The sequence below is a fragment of the Macaca fascicularis genome, chromosome 9, assembly GCF_037993035.2.
Source record: "Macaca fascicularis isolate 582-1 chromosome 9, T2T-MFA8v1.1".
In the NCBI taxonomy this organism is placed as follows: Eukaryota; Metazoa; Chordata; class Mammalia; order Primates; family Cercopithecidae; genus Macaca; species Macaca fascicularis.
The window spans coordinates 30,610,299-30,624,917 of NC_088383.1; the positions used below are offsets into that span (position 1 = coordinate 30,610,299).

The following is a 14,619-nucleotide window of genomic DNA, read 5'->3' on the forward strand; positions in this document are numbered from 1 at the left end:
TATCATATACTCTCTTCCAAGATAATGCATGTGAGAGTATCTGACACGATGCTTGGCACATAGTAGGTATTTGATTGGTTTTCACTGGATCTGTCCAATTCAAGTACAAACCTAGGATTTCTGTATAGCCCTGAGGCCTTTGCAGCTCAATACCGGTAATATCTGTGCTGTTAAGATGGTCATTCAACAAAATTGCAATAAAATGTGTACACCATTGACAAAATGTCATGCTGTCACACCTGGACAAAAATAAATTCATGATAAATGATCAAAGATAAAACTGCTTTTTGAGCATCAGGGGTTTCTTTCTCCTAGTTTGATCACAGCTTCTGTATTCCTTGGCCCCCTATCATATATCACCTAATTAACAGAATCTTCCGAGTAAAGATATGTCTTCCATTAACATGCATTTTTTAAAAATGCATTTCTTCCATTGATATGCATTTTTGAGTATCCCCTTGGCTCTTTACTGAATAAAATTGCCCTTCCTTTATTTAAGAAACATTTAACTATATCCCCTATGTCCAGGACATCATATCAAATCAATCATAAAATGATAAAGAAGAGAAGGCATATCCACTCAAAACTTGCATTTCAATGATCTAGTTACAAAGCACATGCATAGAATTTAATGTACTGGAATATATACCTTCTTTGCACCTATATAAGCTTAGATGCTCTGAAGTGCTACTGTTCTCTGCAGCTCACTCATGTAGAAATAAGCTCCTCTAACTTCAATCAAATGCCTTTTTGTTCAGGTTATTCTCCCTAAGGATACCAGTTCTTTTCTCTTGGGAGTTTATGACAAGACAACAAAAAGCATTTTTTTGAAATGAACTGAATTTGCACTATGGGTGAGGGAGAAGCTACTCTATTTTATCTAGTCATTATTTTACAATGTGTAGAGTGTTTCAGATACAGTACAGAGCTCCTGCCTTCCAGAAACCTAGAGTCTACAGAAGGTGTCAGCAAGCTGTGGCCCATCTGGCCCTCTACTTGTTTTTGTAAATAAAGTTTTATTAGAACACACCACACCCATTCATTGAAGTAGTGTCTGTGGCTGTGTTTGCACTAAAATGGCAGAGTTGCGTAGTAGCAAAAGACATTCTATGGTCCCCAAGGCCTGACATATTTTTGATTTGGCCTTTTACCAAAAAACTTTGCCAACCCCTATTCTAGGGGGAGGTTCTATGAGAAGGATTATTTAATGGGCATATTATGTAACTAGATATAAAACAAATAAGATTATGACATATAACCACCATAGAATTTTTAAATATGTCCAATTGCTGGTTAAAACTTGAGTTATCTGATGACTTTTTAGAGATTATTCTTAAACAATAAAATTCCTACATTCATTGTAAGTTATAAAATACGGTCTCCATTCTAGAAGTCCAAACTCATGTAATAGCAAAAAATTTCAACTTCATTCCAAGTTATAATTCCTTTCTCCCCTGAAAACTAGGGCCCGCTGGATTCCTGCCTCTTGGGAAATGGTTTCTTCTTTCTTTCTTCCCCAGCTTGCTAACTCTGGTTTTTGTCATTCTGGGGCTGGTGTGGGGTCAGGGGTGGGAGTGTGGAGGATGGGTCAGAGAAGCAAGGGAGTTATTACTTTACCGACAAGGTCATCATACAGCTTTGGGCTTTCTGAATTTGGGCAGTTGTTCAAAGCTCTTTATCTGGTGGCATTTGGAGTTATTTGGAGGCCCTGTTTCCCCACTTTCCCCCAGTTCCAGAGATCTCTCACCTGGGTGGGTTGTCCTCTGGCTTAACTGGTCATTTACTCCTTCCATAGCCTCTAAAGTGAGGCCAGCACACCCCTCTGGCAGCTTGATTCACATGTTCTAAGGTGACTTCACTGGCTCAGAGCACTGGCAACTGTGTCATTTCATCTGCCCCAACAGACTCTAGACACGCAAGCAGGTCCCAGGTCCTCTTCCTCTGTTTCGATCTGTCCAACTGTAGCTGGCCAGACTGTCGCTCCCATTTAGATTTCTCAACAGAGAGTCAAACGCTAGTTTAGTCGGCTATGTCTGCCACCATCCTACATCCAGGGACACCTTTTAAAGCCTCCAAGGGGTCATCTGAAGCCACCTTCTTTTGATTCAAGCTGATGCAAGTACATCTCCCATTTTCCTGCTTGGAGGGGAGGTCGTCCTAAAACAGCTCTCTCCAGAGAAACTGGTCTCACAAATCCTTCCTCACCAAATCCACTTCAGACTTACTTTATGGCCTCGGTGTGAGGAAGGGACTTGAGAGTCCTGCAGCCAGTTTGTTTCATGATTTTCACAAGTCTTCCCAGGTTGTCTGTTTCACTCGGAACTTGATCTTGATTGTACCTTGGTACCTCAGTCAAAACTTCCAATTTAATGTAATATACAATTAGACCAAAGGCATCCGGACCAAAGAAGAAATAGGTTATTTAAGGTGCGATTGAATCCAGGTCTGAGTTGTGTTTCTAGGATGAAGAAGATGAACAAAAGAAAGAAGAGGAGGCATAGAAGGGAAATAAAGTACAAGATATTTGGAGTTTGAAGCTCAGAAGTTGGTGGAGATTTCTGGAAAATCTAGATGTGTAAGTTGAGAGGCACTGACAGGGAAGGGAATTTACTATCTATGGAGTCCAGAGCTGACCAGGATGACTGTCCTCAAGCTGCTCCCAGAATAGCAAAGGAGCCATCCAGGAGGATCATGGATGACAAAAGCCTGGAAAATAGAAATGTTTCCAGGCTTTTAGAATGGACATGGAGCCTTCCACTGAAGTATGTCAAAACCACATTGTATAAAGTGCTCTCACTTTTCATTTTCAAACACATATAATAGGAAAATTTCCACGTTGTGTGAAATGTTGTCAGCTCAAATGTCCAGTTTTTTAAGTAAAAGTGAATGATACAATTCATCCTAGGTTGGGCATAGTGGCTCATGCCTGTAATCCCAGCACTTTAACAGCTCATGCCTGTAATCTCAGCACTTGGAAGGCCAAGGTGGGTGGATCTCTTGAGCCCAAGAGTTTGACACTGGCCTGGGCAACATATTGAAACTCCATCTCTACAAAAAATACAAAAACAATTAGCTGAGTGTGGCTGTATGAGCCTGTAGTCCCGGCTCCTGGAGAAGCTGAGGTGGAAGGATCACTTGAGCCAAGGAGGCAGAGGTTGCAGTGAGATAGCACCACTGCACTCTAGCCTGGGTGACAGAGCAAACTTTGTCTAAAAATAAATAAATAAAATCCAAAAAATCATTCTATGTTTGTACGTTTATGACGACAATTTGGACATTAACACGCATTGCCAACTTCAGTAACAGGAACTTGAAAATCCAAAGCTGTTAAAACGTTAACTTCTGCACTTTGCCCTTTGAGGGTTTGAACTGACCTTAAAACACTGTGGAGAAGTAAGACTGAAATGGTGCATTAGGAGTTATTCACTACACTGTGGGAAGGAACAAGAATCATGGAAGTCATTGCTTTAAGAGCAATGCGGTCTTCCTCCATGGTCCCAAACCTTCAGGAAAATTCTACTACACACTAATGCCTTGTGCTGGAGATACCTAGAGAGGTCAAAGAGAGGGGGTGTGTTTTATACTCAGCAATGACTTCAGGCTGTACTTGGAGCATGTCTGCACTTAAAAGTCCCCACCATTCCCACCAAGGGAATTGTTCCTGAGTTGTGTCTATCCCCGGTCCCCATTTTCCCATGATTTTATTGGAACTCTTGTCCTTTTCACTAGAAGAGGGCTTCCAATAATAACATATTTGTGTATCTTTCATGCATAGAGGTTTTTCTCTGTATCCCTTCCCCAAACTACTTTAGACCTGACTTTGGGTGCCCCAAAATGCAGGAAGAGTCTCTCTATGTAAACTGTCTCTTACTTGAGAGTCTACCTTTCAGTGACAGCACTGATATAAACCTTGAAATCAATTATCTTTTCTGTATCTGGGTCAAATTCTTAGGCACTGTTCTCTCCCCACCAATCTCTAGGGCCACGGGGATATGAGAGATACCACAGAGGGAATAAGAGAGATAGCTACAGAGACACAAATGAGATAGAGACTCAGTTGAAGCAGGAAATCAGAACACTTGGGGACCAGGAGAGACATCAGCCTTCTGGGAAGGCCTGGAGAGAAGAATGTGGGGTCAGCTGGTGATGGACACTGGCTTTCTATCACTGGGAGAAGGGAGCTTGAGACACTTTTATTTGCATACTAAAGGTCAGGGTGACTTCCTTAGTTCAGACGACTGGGGAATGTGCATCCAAGGGGATTGATACTAGGTTCCATGTAGAGTGCAGAATTTTAAGCCTGAGTGAAGCCAAAATCAGATTTGCATATTTAAAAGTTTACTGAGGTCACTGGATTAAGGATGGATTGAGGGGATGTCAGTTGGAGACCAGAAGAGGCTGTTACAGTAATCCAAGCACCAGAGAATTCATGAAGAGCTAAATTACTCCATTGGCATGGGGAGCAGAGATGAGAGAGCTGTGTTCAAGACAGTTAAAATGCACCATTTCTAGGAGCTGATGATAGATTGGCTGCTGAGATGGGAGAGGGAGGGAGGAATCACAGCCGCTCTCATGCTTCTGGCTTGGGTGACTAGGAGAATTTTAATTCCATGCACTAAGATGGGAAAGAACAGGTTTGTAGGGAAAAGTGTCTATCTCTTTGGTGGCCAAAAGTGGGACCATGAGAATCAAGGTAGAAAAAAAGATTGTGGGATGGGTTTGGACTAGGTTAGCAAAACCAAAACATCCAGAAGGGAGGAAATTCTGAGTAAGGTGTAAGTCCTAAAAGTCTATTGTAGTCTATTATATTTTGAAGTCTATTATGTTTTTTCATACAAATAGCAATAACCCATTACAACAGAGTTGCTAAATCTTCACTATAGAACATAAAAGTACTTCTACAAAAATTAACTGGGTGTGGTGGCACATGCTTTAATCCCAGTTACTCCAAAGACTGAGGTGGGGGGAGATCGCTTGAGCTAGGGAAGTTGAGGCTACAGTGAGCCATGATAGCACCACTGCACTCCAGCTTGAGACAGAGTGAGATCCTGTCAAAAAAAAAAAAAAAATTACTGTGACACTGTTAAAGCATTGTCATTTCTTTGCTCTTAATCCCCTAGGAAGGAGTCCTGATGGTAGCAGAAAGTGACATTAAAAATGACAGGTAAAGAAAGGGTGCCATCCTAATTCTTCTACCTGGCGTCTTCTTCCTTTGCATTTTTTTCTATTTTCTTTTCATCTGTAAACTCACTCCTCCCTTTAGATTCAGCTTGCAGTCTAGCTTCCTTGGGAAACTATAAATCACTAAAGCTTCCCCAAAATACTTACCCCACAGGGATAGGCACATGAACAATTAACAAACTATTAGTTGGACAGTCAGTGAAAATATCCTCACTCCCCTGGAAATCTGTATTTCTCTAGGGATTTGCCTATTCTGGACATTTCATACAAATGGAATTATACATGTGACTTTTGTGTCTGGCTTCTTCCATTTAGTACAGTGCTTTCCAGGCTCATCCATGCAGTATTGTATGTTAGTCAGGGCTCTCCAGAAGGAAAGAATCAACAGGATATACATAATATAGATATGGAAGGGAGAATATTAAGGAGAATTGGCTCTCATGATCACAAGGTGAAGTCCCACAATATGCCATCCGCAAGCTGAGGAGGTAGGAAGCCAGTAGTGGCTCAGTCCAAGTTCAAAAGCCTCCATGTAGGGAAACCGACAGTGCAGCCTTTGGTCTGTGGCCAAAGGCCGGAGAGCCTTTGGTAAACCACTGGTGTAAGTCCAAGAGTCCAAGGGCCAAAGAACCTGGAGTCTGATGTCCAAGGGCAGGAGGAAGAATCCAGTACAGGAGAAATGAAAGTGAGAAGACGCAGCAGGCAAGCTCATCCTGCCTTCTCCCACCTGCTTCGTTCTAGCCACACTAGCAGCTGATTGGTTGGTGCCCACCCACGGTGAGGGTGGGTCTTCCTCTCCCAGTCCACCGACTCAAATGTTAATCTCCTCTGGCAACCCCCTCACAGAAACACCCAGAAACAATACTTTACCAGCTATCTATGCATCTCTCAATCCAATCAAGTTGTCACCTAATATTAACCATTACAAGCATGTATTATTTCATCATTTCTTTTTATGCCCACCTATTCCTCATTTGGCTTATCTGTTCATCAGTTGATGGACATTAGCAATGTTTCCACTTTTTGACTATTTTCAATAATGCTGCTACAAACATTTGTGTACAAGTTTTTGTGTGGGCATACGTTTTCAGTTCTCCTGGGTCCATACACGGGAGTGGAATTGCTGGATCATGTGGTAACTCTGTTTCACCTTTTCAGGAACTGCCAGACTGTCTTCCAAAGTTGGGTGCACCGTTTTACATTCCCACCAGGAATATATGAGCTTTCCCATTTTTTCACATCCTCACCCTCACTTCTCATTATCTGTCTTTCTGATTATGCCATCTGAAGTGGCGTAAAGTGGTCTCTCACTGTGGTTTTGATTTGCATTTTCCTGATGACTAACGATGTCAAGCACCCCTTCATGTGCTTATTGTCCATTTCTAAGTCTTTTTGGAGAAATGTCTATTTTAATTCTCTGCTTGTCTTTAAGTTGGGTTATTTTTCCTTTTATTGTTGGGTTGTCAGAGTTCTTCATATATCGTTCTGGATACAAGTCTCCTACCAGACATATGATTTTCAAATATGTTTTTTCTTTTCTGTAGGGTTTCTTTTTTTTTTTTTTTTTTAACTCTATGGTGTTCCTTGAAGCACAAAAGTTTTCAATTTTGATGAAGACCAATTTAGCTATTTTTCTTTTGTCACTTATGCTCTTGGTGCTATATTTAAGAACCCATTGCCTCATCCACAATACAAAGACTTATACCTATGCTTTCTTCTAAGAGCTGTATCGTTTTAGGTCTATGAACCATTTTGAATTCATTTTTGTATATGACTGCATTTTGCATCTCCATCTTTTTGCATTTGTCCAGTTGCACTGTAATTTCTGGTACACATGCATCCTAAGTACATTTTTTCAGATGATGTTAATAAATACAGATCCTCAAAAATATTCTGAGTTTAAATAAACTTGGGAAAAATCTGCATAGTAAATTTCCCTCTTGAAGCTTCACAGTACGAACCTGCTCATTAAAAGCTCTAAACGGATAGGAGTAAAGAAGCGTGTTTCATTTCATTTAATCTAGTACTTACAAATACCACAGTCTGGTGGATGCTAGGATGTATGTCCCAGATGCCTCTTTAGGAATGGAGGATCTGTTGCCCCAGCTGCTGGCAGTATCTGTGGAAACCACTTCTTACCTCTCCTTTGGGGATTCGCTCAGCTGAAAAGAACTACCTTGCCCAAGGTCATGCCCACTTCCTGGAATGGATTACATCCACTAACTGATTGGCTTGGAGACATAAAGGCATGGTCATCTCAGGACAGCCTTGAAGGGTCATCTGATCATCAGAACTCCCTGCAGTGTCAGTTGAGGCTTGCCCTAAGACTGCATTGCCACTCAATTTTCCCTCTGTCTAATCCTGCTTTCTTCCCTTCCCTTCCGCAGGGGTTGATCTTAAGAACATGCCCTAAGAACTTCTTCCACGCAAAAATGCATCTTAGTATCTCGTCCTAGAACCCAACCTGTGGCAAAAAGTCTTTCCCAAACAGATTGAAATATGGAATGCAATTTTTAGAAAAAATCTGCCTCTTGGAAAAGTATTTCGAAACACCAGTTTTGAAAATGCACTCCAGTAGAACAAAACTTGCAACCAGAAGAACTGAGGTGAATTCACACTTATCTGCTGGCGAGCCCGTTTATCTTGATCTAGCCACCTATTCTGCCTGAGCTTTAGTTTCTCACTGATAGAAACACAAGAAAATCCTCTCACAGGACTGTGAACATGCCTAGCATAGTGATTAGATAATGTATTACAAAGAGCTCCTGCAAGCAGGATTTTTGCCTGTTTTAGGTACTGCTACATCCCAAATGCCTGGAATTGTCTTTTGCATATAGTAAGCATTTAATAAATATTTGTTGAATTAACTAAGTAGCAGACCCCAAGCCTTTGATGCATATTTTCAGTCCATAGGACATAGTCATTTGTGAAAGGAAATAAGTGAGGTTTAGTTCAGTGTAAATTATGAAAGAGCTGCTTGTTGACCTTTTCTATACAAATTGGGCAGCCATGAAAATATCAACACCATTACTAAGGAGGTTTTTTGGGCAATGTCCCACAGACCTTTATGTAGAGCCAACAATTGATTTTGCTGACCTTTCTTGTAAATTTTTTTTTTTGAGACGGAATCTCGCTGTGTCACTGAGGCTGGAATGCAGTGGCGCGATCTCGGCTCACTGCAACCTCACCTCCCATGTTTAAGTGATTCTTCTGCCTCAGCACCGCAGTAGTTGGGACTACAGGCTCCTGCCACCACATCCAGATAATTTTGTGTTTTAGTAGAGATGACATTTCACCATGTTGTTCAGGCTGGTCTTGAACCCCGACCTCAGGTGATCCACCTGCCTCGACCTCCCAAAGTGATATGATTACAGGCGTGAGCCACTGTGCTGGCCCTTTCTTGCAATTTTTGAAGTGGGTCGTATTCTTAAGAATATAAGCTAAAAAGTCACTTACTTTGGCTATTGTATTAGATTAAAGCAAGCTTCATAAAGTCACAATAAAATGATTTTTGAAGGATTGTTGATTTAAATGGTAAGACATGTTGAACCTATTGAGAAGAATCAAAAATCAAAAAAAGAATTTTTTTTTTTTTTTTTTTTTTTTTTTTGCGTGTTGTAGTGTAGAAGCCAAGGGTAACCTTCTCCTTTGCCCTCTGAAGGTTCACTGAAAATCACGCGCAAGAGGCAGACTCATTAGCAAAAAGGCATACGAATTTATTAACGTGTATGCGAGAGCCTTCAGAATGAAAACCCAGAGATCTAAGGCTAGTAGACAGAGTGGGGAAAACCCAGCAAAGGCTGTCTGTCTAGGTTCTTCTTGGCCTCTCTGAGCACGCGTCCCTTCCTTTTGGGGAAGGACCCTCTCCACAATGAGGGTCTTTTGTTTTATGGCTGGCTTTGGGGAAAGGGGGCTCTGATTTCTCGGACTTGCCTTGGGGAAGGGGGATTCTATTTTCTTTGGCTCCCAAGGGAGAAGAATAGGACTGACAGATGGGAGGGCAAGAGAAGGTCAGAGACAAACTTTTGCTTCTGAGGGTTTCATATTGGAGTGTTGGTTTCTAAGTTCCAGTGGTAGGATAAACAGGACAAAGAAATTCTAGGTGATTTAGCACATCTCAGGGCTTATGGTGGAAGGAACAATTTCCCACTGGTAGTGACACTGGAGAGCAAGAGTCAAACCCGTCCCAAGGCTGCATTGCTTGTGTTAGATGTTATGCATGATCTGCTAAAATACATAGTCTCTTTCTCTATGAAAATTTCAGCTCACAGACACAGAAGAACGAGCACCTTCTAGACTCCGCAAAGGTTTGGGGACATGGCTGTTACCTCTCAGGCATAATCCAGCAGGAAAGAAACCTACCATCATCAACTCCAAAGACGACGAACAGGGAAGAGAGCCACATGGAGAGATCCAATACAGCAGAGACAGAAGACAGAAGAGGAAGCTGCTGATTGTCACCAGAGCTCAGGAAGCCACCTCGGAGAAGGTGTCACCTGAATTGCGTTTCTTTCCCCCTTAGATTTATTGAGGTATAATTGACAAATAAAATCGTATATATTTGAGGCATACAACATGATGATTTGATACATGCATGCATTATGAAATGATTACCACAATTAAGTTAATTGACAAGTCCATCACCCCACAGGGTTACCTTTTTTCTTTCTTGGTGAGAACACTTAAGATCTATTCCCATATCAAATTTCAAGTTATGCTACAATATCATTAACTGTCAGCACCATAACTGGATCCCCAGAACTTAGTCATCTTATAATTGAACGTTTGCACTTTTCCACCAGCATCTTCCATTCCCCAACCTCCAGCCCCTGGAAAAACCACCATTCTACTCTCTGTTTCTATGATTTCAATTTTTTTCTTTTTCTTTTTTTAAGATTTCGCATATAAGTGATACCACACAGCAATTGTCCTTCTTAATTCACTTGACATAATGCCCTCCATGTTCACTAAGGATTTCCTTCTTTCTTTCTCTCTCTTCTTTCTTTCTCTCTCTTCTTTCTTTCTTTCTTTCTTTCTTTCTTTCTTTCTTTCTTTCTTTCTTTCTTTCTTTATTTCGTCTCTCTCTCTCTCTTTTTTTGGAAGGGGGAAGGGACAGGGTCTGGCTCTGTTGCCCAGGCTGAGTGCAGTGGTGTCATCATGGCTCACTGCAGCCTCAACGACCCCGGGCTCAGGTGACCCTCCCACCTCAGCCTCCAGAGGAGCTGGGACCATAGGCGTACCTGCACATCAGGCTAATTTTTGCATTTTTGTAAAGATGGGATTTTGCCATGTTGCTCAGACTAGTCTCAAACTCCTGGGCTCAAGCAATCTGCTTGCTTCAGCCTCTCAAAGTGCTGGGATTACAGGTGTGAGCCACTGTGCCCAGCCTCCTTTTTTATTGCTGAATAATATTCCATTATATATATATGTGTGTGTGTGTGCACGCATATATATGTGTGTATATATGACATATATATAATATATAAATTGCATATGCTATGTATGATATATATATATATATTTATGTGTGTGTATGTGTGTGTGTATATATATCTTTACACTAAGGGTCCACTGATGAACACTTAGGTTGATTCTATATTTTGGCTATTGTTAATTGTGCTGCAATGAACATGGTAGTGCAGGTAGTGATTTCATGTCCTTTGGATACATGCAGAAGTGGGATTACTGGATCACTTGGTAGTTCTATGGTGAATTTCTTGACAAGCTTTTATATAATGGCTATACCACTTGAATTGTGTCTTATAGACTAAATATAATTTCTGATAGACCAGGAGGTGAGGGAAGGGCATTCCAAGGGAGAAACAGAACCAGCCTGGAAACTGAGAGAGACTGGATACAAAGCGATGAGCAATGAGGATGAAATCAGACGGTGGTGGGAATTAGAGATTTATCAACATGCTATTACATCCAACTGATCGCCGAATTATCAATTACCTTCAGAGTTCTCACATTGTATCTCACGCCCCAGGTCCTCTGCAAAATTTTTAACTCCTTGAGGGCAACTATAAAAACATACAGAAATAGCTGGGCGCGGTGGCTCCACCTGTGATCCCAGCGCTTTGGGAGGCTGAAGCAAGCGGATCGCCTGAGGTCAGGAGTTTGAGACCAGCCTGGCCAGCCTGGTGGAACACTGTCTCCACTAAAAATACAAAAATTAGCTGGGTGTGGTGGCATGCGCCTGTAATCCCTGCTACTCTGAGGCAGAAGAATCGCTTGAATCCGGGAAGTGGGAATTGCAGCGAGCTGAGATCGTTCCACTGTACTCCAGCCCTGGGCAACAGAGCGAGATTCCATCACAAAAAAAAAAAAAAGTTACAGAAATAACTTATTGAAAGGTTGGACTCCTGGCAGCATTATATCTCTGGAATGAAACTTTAAATGCCAAAGTAAATGAAAATGAAAGTGAGGAGAGAGACAGAGAGAAAGAAGGAAAAAGAAAAATGAGGAGGAGGAAGAGGAAGAAGAGGAGGACAGAGAAAAGAGGCAGAGGCAAAGCAAAAACCCTCTGTGAAACCCTATTACAATGCATGTGCTTAGGAGATAACTGAGGTTTGAATCCTGATCCTGGCACTTGTGAAGTTTGGGACCTCGCTGAGCACCCATTTCCTCCTGTGCAAAATGAGCAGGGCTCTAGCAGGGGACTGGAGGAAACACACAGGAAGTGCTTGGCGTGAGGCCTGGTGCAGTGGGCGGGCCAGTCCGTGTTACCTGCTGGTGAAGCGGGTGGGAGCAGGTGCTACTTGCCAGGTGCTAGAGCTCAGTTTTTCTCAAAAGACAGGTTCTTATTTTCTTACTTGGAGTCTGCTGACTCGCTATCACAATGAGATTTTCAATCACTTTGCTTGTTTGCCTTTGGCATACTAAGGTAAGGATGTGAAGATTATCATAGGAAGAGTCTCTAGGGGTCATAAATGCTTGCCGCAAGACCAACAAAGGGACGAAGTGACAACAGAGCAGACGCGTGTCTATGGAAAGCGTGGTGATGTCTTAGAGCATAGGGCCACAGTCACTGTGCGTAACAGTGGCCCTGAGTTGGTGCGAAAAAGCTAAATTCCTTCATTCAATCCGAGCCCCTTCCATATTCAAAACTTTAGGAAAGATATGGGGATTGTACAGATATGGAAATCATACAGATGAATAAGGCAGTCATTTTAAACAGAGTTGCGACAAGTTAGTCTATAAGGCAATTTGGAAATTTTCTATCCAAAATAGTTGAAATGAGGCCGGGTGCAGTGGCTTATGCCTGTAAACCCAGCACTTTGGGAGGCTGAGGCGGGCGGATCACCTGAGGTCAAGAGTTTGAGACCAGTCTGGCCAACATGGAGAAACCCCGTCTCTACTAAAAATACAAAAATTAGCTGGGCCTGGTGGCACACACCTGTAATCTCAGCTACTCGGGATGCTGAGGCAGGAGAATAGCTTGAACCTGGGAGGCGGAGGTTGTAGTGAGCTGAGATCATGCCACTGCACTCCAGCCGGGGCAACAGAGTGAGGCTCTGTCTCATGAAAGAAAGAAAGAAAGAAAGAAAGAAAGAAAGAAAGAAAGAAAGAAAGAAAGAAAGAAAGAAAGAAAGAAAGAAAGAAAGGAAGGAAGGAAGGAGAAGTTAAGATGAGCAAAGTTTCAATAACCCGAAAACAAAATAAAAGCCATCACTTGTAGAGGGGTGTGTGTGTGTAGGCTGCTGAATTCTCTACAGTGTGGGGTTATAAAATATGCCACACTGAGCTCAGAGCAGGTGCTCACAGGGACTTGCCAAGTGAATTGGTTTTGTTTTGCTTTGCATTTGCACAACAACAAAAAAAGGAAAACTACCTTTTTTTTCTCCCTGGGTAATTCATCTTCATCCCACAGAAATATTCCTTACCTTCCATTTCCTGTTCCAATTCCTGGCACTGCCGTCATCAGCATCCTCCCGGCTGGAGACCTGGAGCCATCTTCGAATCTTCTCTTTATCTTGCCACCTGCATCCAAGAAGTCTATGCGTTCTGTAAATTCCTTTTCTATAACATTTTGTGCATCTGTTCCCTCCTCTTTGTTCCCATTGCCACTGTATCAGGGAATCATTTTTCACCCAGATGATTTCAGCTGTCTTCTAGATGGCTGCTGAGTCCCCATTTTCCTTCCAATTCATTCCATCCTACGCAGTGTGCTAAAATAATTGTCCTAGAGTTCATCTCTGGCAGTCGCTTACCCTGCAGAAGGCATTAGTACCGTTCACAAAGAGCACCCAGCACCCTAACTCTCAGGAACATGGTCTGGGTGCACTTTCGGACTGTGGTATTGTTGGAAATGTCATGTGTCTGTCACTTCTGGACCCGCACACTGAATTGCTGGGATGAGACCATTCAGAGCTCTCTCTCCCTTCTTTCACAGTGACCAGTATGCTCCAGATGGTGGCAACTCCATCAGTCTGAGTTCTGGGGTAAGGATACTGTGAATCACCTTTACAGCTGACTTGTGAATGTAACAGATGCAACAAGTCAACCTTGAGGTTCTCATCCATTGGGATTTTGTGATTGTTTGTTACTGTAGCATAACACAGCCCATCCTGACCAAAGGCTTCAAAGACTGCTGGTTACCCTGAGACTCAGGGTCAAACACTTTAACCCAGCAATGAAGGATCTTCATCTCCATCTGTCTTTCCTGCCTGCTGTCCTGGGCTGTCCCCTTCTACGCTCTGCACCTCACCTCACTTGGGCTGGTCACCATTCCCTCAGACTCCCCCTCCATGTCTCTGTTTGCACGATGCCCTCTTCTTAAAATGTTTTTCCTGGCTGCATGTGGTGGCTCAAACCTGTAATCCCAGAACTTTGGGAGGCCAAGGTGGGCAGATCACTTGAGGTCAGGAGTTCAAGACCAGCCTGGCCAATGTGGCAAAACCCCATCTCTACCAAAAATAAAAAAATTAGCCAGGCATGGTGGTGGGCACCCATAGTCAGAGCTACTCGGGAGGCTGAGGCAGAAGAATCGCTTGAACTCAAGAGGCAGAGGTTGCAGTGAGCCGAGATCACACCACTGCACTCCAGCCTGGGGAACAAGAGCGAAACTGTCTCAAAAAAAAAAAAATTTTTTTTCCAAAGCCTCTACATTTCTAGTTAAAATCTGCCCATCTCTCCTCACCTACCCCAAACATTGTCATTTAGAAGAAGCTTTTCTTGACTTTTCCTGCCGTGTGCTAGTAATTTCTCCAGCTTCTGTCTTCCGTATCCTTTTCTGTGCTCCTCCGGGGGTGGGGGGGTTGGGGGGTCACTTGTCATGCTGGGCATGCATTAGTATTTCCCGCAGTTTCACCGTCCCTCACTAGATTATTAGCTTCTTGAAGTCTGGGGCTCTATTTGGAACATCTTTTTACCCTCTATAGTGTCCAGGAAAGTGAGTTGCATATAATGATTTGTTGAGAAAAAAGAAACAGACTT

At 42.5% G+C, this 14,619-nt stretch overlaps 1 long non-coding RNA gene across 1 annotated transcript in view; it reads left to right on the forward strand.

Annotated features, from left to right (window-relative positions):
- The window catches only part of LOC123575539 (uncharacterized), a 42,893-nt gene extending 32,331 nt beyond the window's left edge, over positions 1 to 10,562 (forward strand). Inside the window, exons 2-3 of the long non-coding RNA XR_010577884.1 lie at positions 7,569 to 7,787; positions 9,446 to 10,562. This is a non-coding gene — a long non-coding RNA (uncharacterized lncRNA). The remainder of the gene's footprint in view (positions 1 to 7,568; positions 7,788 to 9,445) is intronic.
- The last annotated feature ends 4,057 nt before the right edge of the window (positions 10,563 to 14,619 follow it).